The following is a 13,912-nucleotide window of genomic DNA, read 5'->3' on the forward strand; positions in this document are numbered from 1 at the left end:
ACTTGCTCAAAAGAATGTTTTCTTTAAAGCGATGAAATGAAATAAAAGTGTAAAAAATATTAAATATAAATTTCCTGAAACTTAAACTGTTGAAGACAGTGGTAATCAGTCAGAACATAGAAACTTAATATAAATGATCATATCATTCTAACAAAGAACATTTATTAAAACGACATTCTAAAAAACGGATAAGTTTAGTATGTTTTGCAATACTAACTGAGGGTGCAAATTTCTTCTGTCATTTGATTAAGGTGATTACAGAATAGGTAACAGAAAGACTAAGCAAAATGACAATTATAGACAAATGAACAAAGAACAACTAGAAGTTTCAAAAATGCCAGCTCCAGACCTTAATTATACTGATTAGAAAATAGACCTTCCTCATATGGAAATTTAAGCACAATCCCTCCAGTTAGGGGTAAAATATCATGCCATCATAAAATATATTTAATGAATATAATCCGTATCATGATAACAACTGGTTTTAGAATAAGAGTTCATTTCCGATGCAAAGTACCTATGTGTAAATCAATATTCATTCCAAAATACACCAGCTTTAAGGACCTGATTACAGTATTGTTATTTTTTCCCTCTGAATAAGTATAGGCAACAGTAGTATACCGGTTTATAAAAGTCATAAACCGATTGAGATAAACAAAACTCAGTGAATGTCCATCAAACCATCATCAGATACACAAACTTAGTGACACTTTTAGATATTTAGATGATTGTTTGGCCCGCAATAATGACGACTCCAGTCTAATTTTCTGAATTAAAAAGAGAGAGCTCAATATTACTTACATACTAGGAACTTTTTCTTTAACAGATTAATCATTAAAAATACTGACAATATTTACAAAATCAAAACCTGCATTTTTTTAAATTTTTTTTAATAGTTTGTACGATTTTTTTTTCCGATTGCGATCGAGTCTACTCCCATGAGAACAAGTTCTACGAACAGTTTTAGAAACTGTGGTCTCACTTTGGATGGGTTGTTGTCTCATTGACACATTCCTCATTTCACTTCGGAATTTTATACCCACAATGATCACATAATCCGGAGTTGGTATACTACCAACTCCAATGATATCATCCTGAACATGATTAAGACGGAGAGTATGAACGTTCTGTAACTTTTAATAAATTTCAATCTATTATTTTCTGCGATTTGACACTGACAAAATGTTACAGTTAATTAAAATATTGTGTATTAGCCTGTTTTTATCAAAATAACAATAGGTCAATATGAAAGTAAAAGCCTTTTTTTCTTGATGCAATAGATGGTGAAACTGGTACGATCATCATTTGTAGATAACAAGCTGGATATACTTTAGTTGAACTTTTGTGATTAAGCGAACGATATAACACATCAGTAATCCATTAAGAAAATGTGTTTTATCCTTAAAATTTGTAAGCCTTACATTCGCATTTGCTGTGTCTAATTGATATCTTATGTTCCTTGGCTTCCATTTACTATCAAATGCAACATATCGTAGCTGAGGAGTAAGCCACCATAAATACATTAATACCTTTCGAAAATCTATTCATGTTCGATTAATTGAATATAATCTAAAATGAAATAGCACTTACCTCAAAAACTTCTTTATACCGAATTGACCGTATGAAGAACAGAATAACATCCATCTTGAGACTCTGTGTTCCTTAATGCATTTACGTTGACGTGACAGGATCATTCATTTTTAATTTATTGAATTTAAATTTTACGTTTTTATACGTTTTCAAACGTTTGAAACTTCAATATATTATCTCTTTTGTTTAGCATTACAATGAAAAATAGACATACTGTATATCATAACTAGTTTCTCAATTTAAATTTGGATAGAGCCATAGATCCCTTGCATGTGTGATCAAGCGTTTGACGCATAATGAGATTATTGTGAAGGCTACCAAGTTTTGGCAACAAGCTTTATCGAAGTGTAAACCTAGAGAACGCATTTCTTACATACAGATCAATCCACTTCAAGTTGCAAATAATATAAGAATTTTCGATTCTATAATTCCTTACCGCAGCAAACTTTTACTGGTTTTCGTTGGGTAAACTTTGATTTTGAGTATAGTGTTTCGATTACTCTGGTACAGGCCAGTAATAACTAGATAGAATCAATGACGCATAATGAGTTTTTCTTATAAGTGTGAAAGTCAGCACTTTTACTAAATTTAAGTTTTCACTGTTTGACACTTCCCACTCTTTTCATTTTAAAAATGCTAAATACAAGACATTAATAACGTAAATGATTGTTTTTCTTATAATAAACTTAAACACCAAACAAATATAATGTTGGGTAATGAAAATATTCATAATGTGCAAAACAAAATTAGTTAGAATAATTTGACTTTACAGGCGTTGCTTGCCACTAACCACTTTTTCATCGGTATAAGATATTTTATTAAGAATTGAATGCTTCTTTTTGTAAATGTAAAAGCGCTGACTGATGTTTATTTTGTATAAAGCGCAGAATTTACAAAAAGAAGCATTCAATACTAATAATTATATCGCTATGATTATGAAACATGATTACTACCAAGTTTTTCTTTTATTTACCTGTGCACCTTATTGTTGAAACGTGTGTCATCATGTATGATACAACTCATGCACTTCATTTTCAAATGCAGAATGATGCAAGATTCCTGTTAAGCCCGGATCAAAACGAGCTCACAACACACCTATGCAGCGCCACGACTTGAAATTTGGCCAAATAGCGGGTCATCTGTGAAATCGTCGTACGTCACTCTCACTACATTTTCAGCATCGTGGCGCTGTCGTATGTCGTGGAAAGAAAATTGAACATGTACCGTTTTTGCTGTACGATTTTTTTGTCGTGTCACTGTCTTGAGAGTGTCTTAACACAGTCTTACTACTGTCGTGTGATAAACCATTTAAAAAAATCGTATAATTGTCGCAAAACACTCGTTATACAGTCGCACAATCGTCTCAGGAGTAGCAAATTTCGTACGACGGTTACACAATATTTCATGTCTGTCGTACGACAGCGGTATGTTCGTCGTGCAACATAATTTCGTTTTATTTAGAAACCTACCATTCGGAGGGAATGTCCGTAAGCTCCTACCCTTCCCCTGTCACAGTGACGACATTATCAGCCGGGTCGTCTCAAGCAGTTTCAGAATAGTCCTTTGTTTCAGCCAGTGGTAGGGTATCCTCCGTCTGGTCAGCACCATCCTCGTTTACTGCTTTCACATTTTTTTGATAATTTTTCTTTTCGGGGGCATCCTGTTTTAAATTTGCTGAACAACTATGATATAAAATAATACGAAAAACGTCGTTTTTTTTTACTTAACGTATAAAGGCACTGAACAATATTGGAAGTATATCGCAAATGGCACGCCATAAATCGGGCCGTCCTTATACTTGTGTTCCGAGTCAAACGCGACAGTGACCCACGACTATAGTGCGACAGTCGTTCGATAGTGGCAAGGCAGTGACACGATAGTAACACGCACACCCCATGACATGTAAAAAATAGCCCAAAACACCTTACGATTGTCGTTCGACTGTCACACAACTTTCACACGACTCACTTGTGACAAACCCGTGACAGTAAAATAACATTCTTTTTTCCGTTCTGTACCCATCGTGAAACCATCGTGGGCATGTCGTAGCTTATGTGACCACTCGAAATATTCGTTTCACATTTTGCACGACAGTGCCTCGACAACTACCGTATAGCGGGATATTTTCGCGGGGTGCAAATTTTCGCTTATTTTCACGGATAGAACAAAATCGCCAAAATAAATTCCACCAATTTAAAAGTGTACATACAAAGGTAATGTTAAAAAAGTTGAATCCGCCAAAATAATAACCGCCAAAATATTTCGTATACCTCATTCAATGAAAATCGCGAAATTTTACATCCGCGAAAATAACCCGCTATACGGTATTTTATAGATCTTCAACGACAAAAAAATCGTACGATCTGTTGTGACCGGGGCTTTAGTCAATCAACATAACGTATAATATTGAAATATACATCTTATGTAACTAGGTGTTTATGATTCTGTGAGAATACTCTTTCAATGACCATATCCTATGATAATATTTCTCGTCCTATCGCTTTTCTATAAAATTGGTATTATACACATACTTATTCTAGTATCATGCATGTTAACGAACGGAATTGTGCTTTTTCCTGTTTTTTTTTGTTTCCGCGTTCGTAGCTGAGCTATACTGAGTTCAGCTTTCGTTAGGGTTCTCACAAAAATAGTAATGTGCGATATGATCTTATATATTTCTATAATGTCACAGGTGACGAAAGTTAAGATATTACAACAAAGACTGGGTTATAATAAATTCACGAAATAACAGCATGGACCAATTTGAGCTGGTATAATACTCGAATTTAAAATATGACGAAGGTAAAGTTATTATATATTATTTTTTCCTAAAGTAAGCTATAATTGGTCATCATGTCCGTTCATTCAGCCTTTACAATTGTACTTATCACACAGGAAAACTCAGCAATGACGTTGCCACGCTAATACCAGGGTACAAAATTAGTGCAGAATACGTTTTTTTCTCTTGTATGTTTTCATTATTATTCTGAAGTATTGTACAAAAATGCAGATTTTCTAATGACATTTCAAACCTGCACTTCGGAAAAAAACCTCTTTCGGTCTTCATTGATATGTGTATATTTCATTTAGCTTCATCAATATTAATTGCAGATCAAACAGGCCAAGCACATCGTATTTTTTAAGAATTTAAAGCACATCACATCTTTACACGATTTTTACGCGAAAAAGCATCCAAAATTAAAGAAAATTTTTGGGAAACAAACGATGTACAATTATTCGTTCACACGAAAATGCCATACTTTTGGTCAGGAAGTGTGGAGTAGAATAAAACAAAATAATAGTCCTAGGAATTTTAATTGTTTTATACATATCATGTCTTTTTTTATTATAATTTGATTAATAAAAACCAAGTTGAGTTACAGTGATATCAAGAATTATATGAGTATGCAGATGTAGTATTATCTAAATATAATAAACAGTGAATCAAAATGTAAGATATACATTAGCTTTGGCAATTCCCTATCTAGAGGTGTTTCAATTTTAATTCAAGCTAACATAATTCACAAAATAATCAATGAAATAAAAGATGAGGAGGGTAGGTTTATTCTAATTGATGTAGAACTCGATAACATCTTCACTTTAGTAAATAAACTCATCATAGATACCAGGACTACATTTTATTTATACGCCAGACGCGCGTTTCGTCTACAAAAAACTCATCAGTGACGTAAATGTATATGCACAAAATATACAAATAAATAGAAATTCTTTCTTCAAAAAAATAAACAACTTAATTGAAAATTGTAGATTAGGCATTTTAATACTTTGAAAAATGAAAGTCTGACTGAAAACGACAGAAAAAGTACGAGTTCACAAAAATTTAATAAACCTGTAAATAATTTGAAACAATTAATAAAGAAACACAAGTTAGTTGATATATGGAGAGAAATTAACCCAAACAAAAGACATTTTACCTGGAGAAGGAAAACAAACTTTAACATAGCAAGCAGAATATATTATTTTCTTATCAGCTCCGAAATAAGACCACATATTACAGAAGCAGATATTAGACCCGCTCTATTTCTTACACTGATCATCAAGCAATTTCGTTATAGCTAAGACACAAAGCACAAAATAGAGACCGAGGTTTCTTTAAAATTAATAACAGTATACTGAATGACATACAATATCAAAATCTCATTATAATTTAATTCAAACTTACAAACAAAAACTACTTACTACGGCTGTAGATCCTCGAGTTCAGTGGGATGTTTTTTAAGCTGAAGCAAGAGACATAACCATTAAATACTGCAGGCAAAAGCAAGCTAAAAATAAAAATGAAATAATTAAATTAGAACTGTCATTAAAAAAAATTGAATGAAAATGTAGAAAACTTACATGATAATAATGTTCAATATAGAATAAGCAATGCTGAGAAAAAACTAGAGAGCCTTTACATAAATGAAGCAAAGAGAGCACAGGTTAGATCGCGTGTAAAATGAATAGAAGAAGAAGAAAAAAAAGCACAAAATATTTTATAGGCCTTAAAAAATCCAAAAAAGCTCGTAAAAATATGTCTGCCCTAACGAATGAAAAAGGAGAAATTATAACAGATTCATCTGAAATTTTAAAGTTAGAAAAATAACTTTTATGAAAATTTATATAAAAGGAAAAATTCTGATGAAAATGAAATAAAAAAGTATATAACAGAAACAAGAGTAGATTAAAAATTTTCCCCTTGAGGAAACTCAAAATCTAGAAGGGGAGCTTACCATAAAAGAATGTACAGAAGCTATCAAATCTATGAAATTAAATAAACCACTAGGTATTGACGGGCTCTGTGTAGAATTTTATCGAACCTTCTGGACAAATCTAAAAGAAATTGTTGTTAAAGTATTTAACACATGCTATCAAAAAGAAGAAATGAACACACTACAAAAAATAGGAGTAGTCTCTTTATTATATAAAAAAGGAAACCCACTTCTTTTGGACAACTATAGACCAATTACTTTACTCAATGTTGACACAAAACTTATGACATATTCTTTAGCACAACGGCTTAAACTAATACTAAATAAAATCATCCATAGTGACCAAAATGGTTACATAAAAAATAGCTATATAGGTTTTAACATTCGTCAAATTCAAGATATAATAGACCATGCAGAATACTTAAATATTGAAGGAGCATTGCTCTTCATAGATTTCTCCAAAGCCTTTGACTCATTGGAATGGCCATTTATGTATGAAGCACTCAAGACATTTGGCGTTCCAGATTCTTTTATAAATTGGGTTAAAACTCTGTATGAAGATATAACCAGTTGTATATTAAACAATGGATGGGTCTCAACAACATGTAACATTAAACGCGGTATTAATGCACTACAATCAGCATGGATCAAACGACTTACTGCAGATGGTCTTGCTAACTTGATAGTAAATCCGACATTTTACTTGATTACATTTGATGCTAGTTTATATGAATCCAGACAACATTTACTCCATACAAAACATATATTAAGCTTTACCAAATTTCTACTTAGAAATTGTAAAGTCTTGGTTCAAAGTACAAAATTGAAATAATACCAAACTTACTTTGAATTTTAAAAACATTAGACACCAAATTTTTTTGTGAAAACAAACTGATAAAATTTCAAGGAAAGTGTTTAGTTTTTATAAAATGGATAAAAGAAGGTATTATATATGTTAATGATATAATTGAGCAAAATGGTAACATCTCTCAAGAAATAGTATCTGATAAAATATCCTCAAAATCCAATTTAATGTTCATAAAAAATCTCATAAAAGGATATAAAATCTGTGATATCAATTATCGTGATATTATAAATCTTTTTGTAACACTCATTACATTTTCTATCCACAAGTGCACCCACAGTTCAAATTATAAAAATACAAATTTTGATGTATATGCCCTGTTCAAAGAAGACTTTTTGAAATACTTAAATATTTCGACACTTTCAGGTGGTAAACATGGTAAAATTTTGAAAGAAATAAGCTTGTACATAAAATTATTATTCTATGCATATAATGTTATATGCTATATTTATTCAGCAATACATGTGTCTCACCAATATTTAATCTTAAAACCACATGTTATAACTTGTGGACTTCGTCATGATCTTGATCAGTGATTAAGAAATAGTTGATGCAATTATACTTTATTGTAGTTTTAACATGGGTGGGTATTACATTCGTGATAATTTAACACGAATATAATGCCTACCCGTGTTAAAACTACAATAAAGTCTAGCTTGCATCAATTATTTCGATTCTGATTAGGACAATTAAGGTGATTTTTAAGTCCTATGTGTATAAGGGTAAAGCGATTTTATAGGCTCTTCCATGAACCTCCCTGTTTTGTTTGTAAAGAGAAAACGGCTGGACTGGTGATTTTTCAGAGGTAGGAGTTTTTGAACAGCCAGCATGAACGGCTGTCGCTTCTAGGTCAAATATGTCAATTTCGGAATGCAACATATTATAGTCATAATAAATGAATTTGTTCCAACATGTGCATAATTTTTTAAGAATTTGGAAGTGTTTTAAGTTAATGAAATATATTAAATGCATGACAATTTGATAAAATTCATTATTTTGCCGTATTCAATATACGCATGTGCAAAAAAACATTATTGAATTTAGAGCGTGGTAAATTCATAAAGCGAAAGAAGCACGTCATATTAGAGTAAAAGATTAAACCCCTATTATCCTTCAAGCATCCTACATTTAATATATCACATATTCATAAATAAAAATAAATAAATAACAAAAATGATATAGTAACTTCAATTTGCAACCAAGTGTAAAATTGAGAATGGAAATGGGGAATGTGTCAAAGAGACAACAACCCGACCAAAAAAAAACAACAGCAGAAGGTCACCAACAGGTCTTCAATTTAGCGAGAAATTCCCGCACCCGGAGTCGTCCTTCAGCTGGCCCCTTAACAAATATATATACTAGTTCAGTGATAATGAACGCCATACTAATTTCCAAATTGTACACAAGAAACTAAAATTAAAATAATACAAGACTAACAAAGGCCAGAGGCTCCTGACTTGGGACAGGCGCAAAAATGCGGCGGGGTTAAACATGTTTGTGAGATCTCAACCCTCCCCCTATACCTCTAACCAATGTAGAAAAGTAAACGCATAACAATACGCACATTAAAATTCAGTTCAAGAGAAGTCCGAGTCTGATGTCAGAAGATGTAACCAAAGAAAATAAACAAAATGACAATAATACATAAATAACAACAGACTGCTAGCAGTTAACTGACATGCCAGCTCCAGACTTCAATTAAACTGACTGAAAGATTATGATTTCATCATATGTACATCAGGCACAATCCTTCCCGTTAGGGGTTTAGTATCATACCATCATAACATATATGAGAAGAACATAACCCGTGTCATGCCAACAACTGTTTACACTTACATATTTACATATTTAATATATACAATTTGCTTCGCCTGTTAACTTGCTACCATCGTGTGATCGTTGATCAATAGGTCATGACCAGGTCAACTAGCATATACAGAGTCAAAGCGGTTCACGAATGTCACTTTTTTCCGGAAATTAGTTTCTGTAGTAATCTGTATACATAATATTGATACATAGAATGTAAATTTAACCATTTATTATTATTATTAATTTACTGAACAATCTCTGCTTAGTTCCAAATTTTATTTATTTATAGAATACTATCATACATTTTAAGAAATTTGTATATTTGATTTGAAACATTAAAAGTTTTGAGTGCACTGATGAGTTTAATAAAATGTAGACGAAACGCGCGACATGCGTTTTAAATTATAAGCCTGGTACCTTTAAGAACTATAAACACCACTGGGTCGATGACACTGCTAGTGGACATATCGTTCCCGAACATATCATCATCCCAGTAGTGAGCACTTCGGTGTTGACATAGATATCAATTATATGGTCAATTTCATTAATTTCCTGTTTACAAAAGAATGAATTTATCGAAATACTTAGGATTTTCGTATATAGTCATAGATTACTTTAGCAGTATTTGACAGAACTTTATGGAATTGTGGGTCCCAAATGTTTTTCTACTTTGAACTTTTTTGGTTTTATAACTATTTTGTTCTGAACATCACTGATACGTCTTATGTAGACGAAACGCGCGCCTGGCGTATTAAATTATAATCCTGGTACCTTTGATAACTTTTTACACCACTGGGTCGATGCAACTGATGATGGACGTTTCGTCCCCGAGGGTATCACCAGCCCAGGAGTCAGTACTTCGTTGTTGACATTATTATCAATTATATGGTTCTTTTTATAAATTTCCTGTTTACAAAAGGATGAAATTTTCGAAATACTTAGGATTTTCTTATCTAAAGCATAGCTTACCTTTTCTGTATTTAGGACAACTTTTTGAAATTGTGAGTACTCGATGCTCTTCAACTTTGCACTTGTTTGACTTTATTAGCATTTTGATCTGAGCGTCACTGATGAGTCTCATGAAGACAAGACGCGCGTTTGGAGTATTAAATTATAAGCCTCGTACCTTTGATAAGTGTTTACACTACTAGGTCGATGCCACTGATGTTGAGGTTTCGTCTCCGAGGGTATCACAGAAGTCACCACTTCGGTTTTGACATGGATATTAATTATATGGTCTATTTTATAAATTTCCTGTTTTCAAAAGTATGTTATTTTATCGACATAATGAGAATTTTCTTATCCCAGGTAAAGATTACCTTCGCAGTTTTAGGCACAACGTTTTGGAATTTTTGGTCCTCAATCCTCTTCAACTTTGTACTTGTTTGGCTTTATAATTATTTTGACTTGAGCGTCACTGGCGAGTTTTCTGTAGACGAAACGCGCATCTGGTACCTTTAATAACTACATGTATCTACAACAGTGAGTTTATGCCACTGATGGTCAACGTTTCATCCCCGAGGGTATAACCAGACGAGTAGTCAGCACATCGGTGTTGACATGCATATCAAGTATGATTTTTTCGAAATACTCAAGATTTTCTTATCTAAGGCATATAGCTTACCTTAGCTGTATTTAGGGCAACATTTTGGAGTTTTGTGTTCTACATATACATACAAAATAAATTTCCTGTTCAGTTCTTTCTGTTTATGTTATGGGTTACACTACTTGATATTTCTGCACCATGTTCTCTTTTTATGAGTATTGTTTTATTATCATTCATTATAAAGAAGATAAAGGTGATTCAAGTACCCATGGTAAGTATAAGAAAGTTTTGATTATTATAGATTTATTGAGAGAACTTTGTTCTATTATGGTATATGAAAATGCTTTCCAATCTATACTTTATAATAAATGTAAAAAAAATGGTTCATTATACAGAGATCTTTATTCTGACTATAAGTGAAAATTCATAAGAAAAATCCAATAATGTCAATTTTAATTGGAAATAATGAGATTTAATATTAATTGAATACCAATTCATTGGACACAATTTCGAAGCACTATCTTACAAACAAATATTGTAATTGCCTTAGACTAACACAATCCCCTAATTGACAATAGGCCATTGATTAAACATCATGATTTAATGTGTAGCATGGTTTTGACGCCATTAGTGTTTGAAAGTAAACACGCATGGTCAGCTGCTCCAGAATGGAACAACACCGTACATCAGTAACGGAGAAACAATATGAGTAAACAAGCTTGACAAAACATGGTACTTTAAAACAAAGCTATGTCTACAGAAAAAAAAACAAAAAAAAACAATGTCCTGGATTTCACAAAGTACAATCTTGAGGGGATTCAACAAAAGCAACACATTTTACATCCCAAATGAATATTAGTAGCAGTTTGATAATATTTATTTGTTTATTCAAATTTTAAGTAAATAAACTTGATCGCGTACTTATACATCTTAAATGAATAGCACCCTGCGATTTAAACTGGTATATTATCAGAGTTAAAAAAAAAAAGGTTACGGGATATCAACAGCCTGTGTACTTATGCAAATGACAAGCACGCGCAAATTCTTTCCCGAGTGAATCTACCATCGACATCCTTACACTTAGCAGTATTGTAATCTGTTATTGTAATGACCAGTCGATTGAGATGTGACTTCGTGTGGTCGGTGGATCTAAAATGTCGACATATATGAATGACAGGCTTGCATTTGTAGCCGCTATGATGGGCGTTCATACGTTTGAGGAATGGCTGTTCTGACTTGCCAACATACATTTCCATAGTATAAGATGCAACATATGGTGTATTCGTCTAGGTATTCAGTATTTGCTTGCAAGTCAGACCTTGTTTGTTTTTTGCATCCCCTGCAAGAGCCGACAGAAAAAGAGGCCAGCTTTAGAGGATATATCAGCTCTTTATGGCTACAGAAAGCAAGTGCGAATGGATCGGGAAAGATCTTGTATATTTAAGGATATTTTAGATCGGTTTCAAATTTTCGCGGATAAGGTGTGATACCTCATCAAATTTTGGATGATACTGTTTTGTTGATCCTTTTGGCGGGTTTTTTTTAAACGTTCATCTCGGCAGATGTTGTTTTCACGAAAGGAACCTTAATCAATGTCGTTTCTTCTGTAGCCCGATTTTTGTTTGTGATCGAAAAGTTTTTGTAGTCGCCTTTTTGCAGTATCATGGTAGATCAAATCCGTTTTTCATTTGTTATATTTTATTTTCATTGCAAGTGTTCTGCGAAAGATACATGTAAAAATCCGTTGACAATGTTATAATCAATATATTCATGACGAAATAAGACAAATGTTACACGTACAGCATGAAGACGTACATAATGTGCATATTCAATTAGATTAACAAAGAAAAACAAAACCTGTCACTATTCAGTTTTACATCACAAGTTAGTGTCATGAAGTGCTTTGATTTCTGAATCTATCATTATTCAGTAAGATAGAAAGTATTATATCATGATTAAAAATGATGAAAATGAATAAATGAGAACAGTCTCAGATAAGTTGTATGTACCCTTTATCAACTAAGGCAATATCCCCCATCATAATTCTATTCACTCGTACATACTTACATATTTGAACGAGCAATATTTATCGTATCTTATACCTATACCAATTCAATGACAAGTAATTTGTTCAATAACAAAAACCTTTTTCAGGATCCCAATATTAACGACTTGACGTGTAAACCTTCAGATTGCACTTTGTTCTTGTTCCTTCTTTATGTATGATTAGGCTGGCCACGTTATAAAATATTAAGCTTAACATTGTGAATACAACTTTCCTTCTAAATGTGTTATTTGAAGGGCCGAAATCAATTAATTTGAAACACTAAACATATCAATAGAACATTTTGTAGAATAAGGATAATGTCATACAGTTGTTGTGTTCGAAACTCTAAAATTATGGTAAAAAAATTGTGAAATTGACAAAATGAAATTAAGACAGGGGGGGGGGGGGGGGTAGGTAAGTTTAAGTTTATTTTGGACCAATGTATTGAGGTTGTAACGGGCAAGGACTATATAGATGAAACAGGAGACATTGTGACAGTCAACAATTGTATAGGTGTTGTAGAGGAGACATTGGCGCATAACAGGGACGATTTCGCCTTCCCTATTGTTACTTTTTTTTATGGTGAATTTCCTTTGAATCCATTTACAGTGTTTATATATCACAACTCGTTCATATGCTCGTGTCTTTTATGACGTTTCGGGATCTTAATGAACGAAAGTAATCTTTGTTTAACCATTAAATTATTAAGTCAGAGATATCTTTACACATTTGGTTTTGAAGTTTGGTTGAACCTGCATTAAACGCATTGCAAACTGGATAGTCCCCATGTTTACGGAGATGTTGTTTACCGGGTATAGAAATTTAGAAACAAGCCTTTAAATAAACGTATACTAAATGGTTACCTATTCAATACTGTACTTAGATCTTGGAATATTTTTTTCATTGGTTTTAACAATGATTTCAAACTCAGTAAATTTCATTCAAACTCAATCTTATTGATATATGCATATTCAAGGTCATGACTAAATAATCTTTCAATATCTGTTTGACATTGTACAAGCGCATATTTTCCTCGGACTGTTTTTAACGTCTTAAATAAATCCATCTGATTTTGGATGTGTACTGTTTGATAAGATGGACTTATATGCATAAAAGTTTTAATTAGTTGTTGCTCTACCATGTCTCCGCTCTTTTCAGTAACTGAGAGTTCTACTAGTATCATATCTGGTTTAAGGGTCTTTTTATTTATGGGATGTATAAGTACCCGTCCACATCCACGTTATGTTTTGTTAGAAGTATTTCTATTTGTATCCATCTGATGAGTTAAGCATTTTCAACTGATTTTTTATCGTAGGCTATACTGTTACATCACTGTCCCAGGA

This window comes from Mytilus trossulus, chromosome 6 (assembly GCF_036588685.1).
Source record: "Mytilus trossulus isolate FHL-02 chromosome 6, PNRI_Mtr1.1.1.hap1, whole genome shotgun sequence".
Classification (NCBI taxonomy): Eukaryota; Metazoa; Mollusca; class Bivalvia; order Mytilida; family Mytilidae; genus Mytilus; species Mytilus trossulus.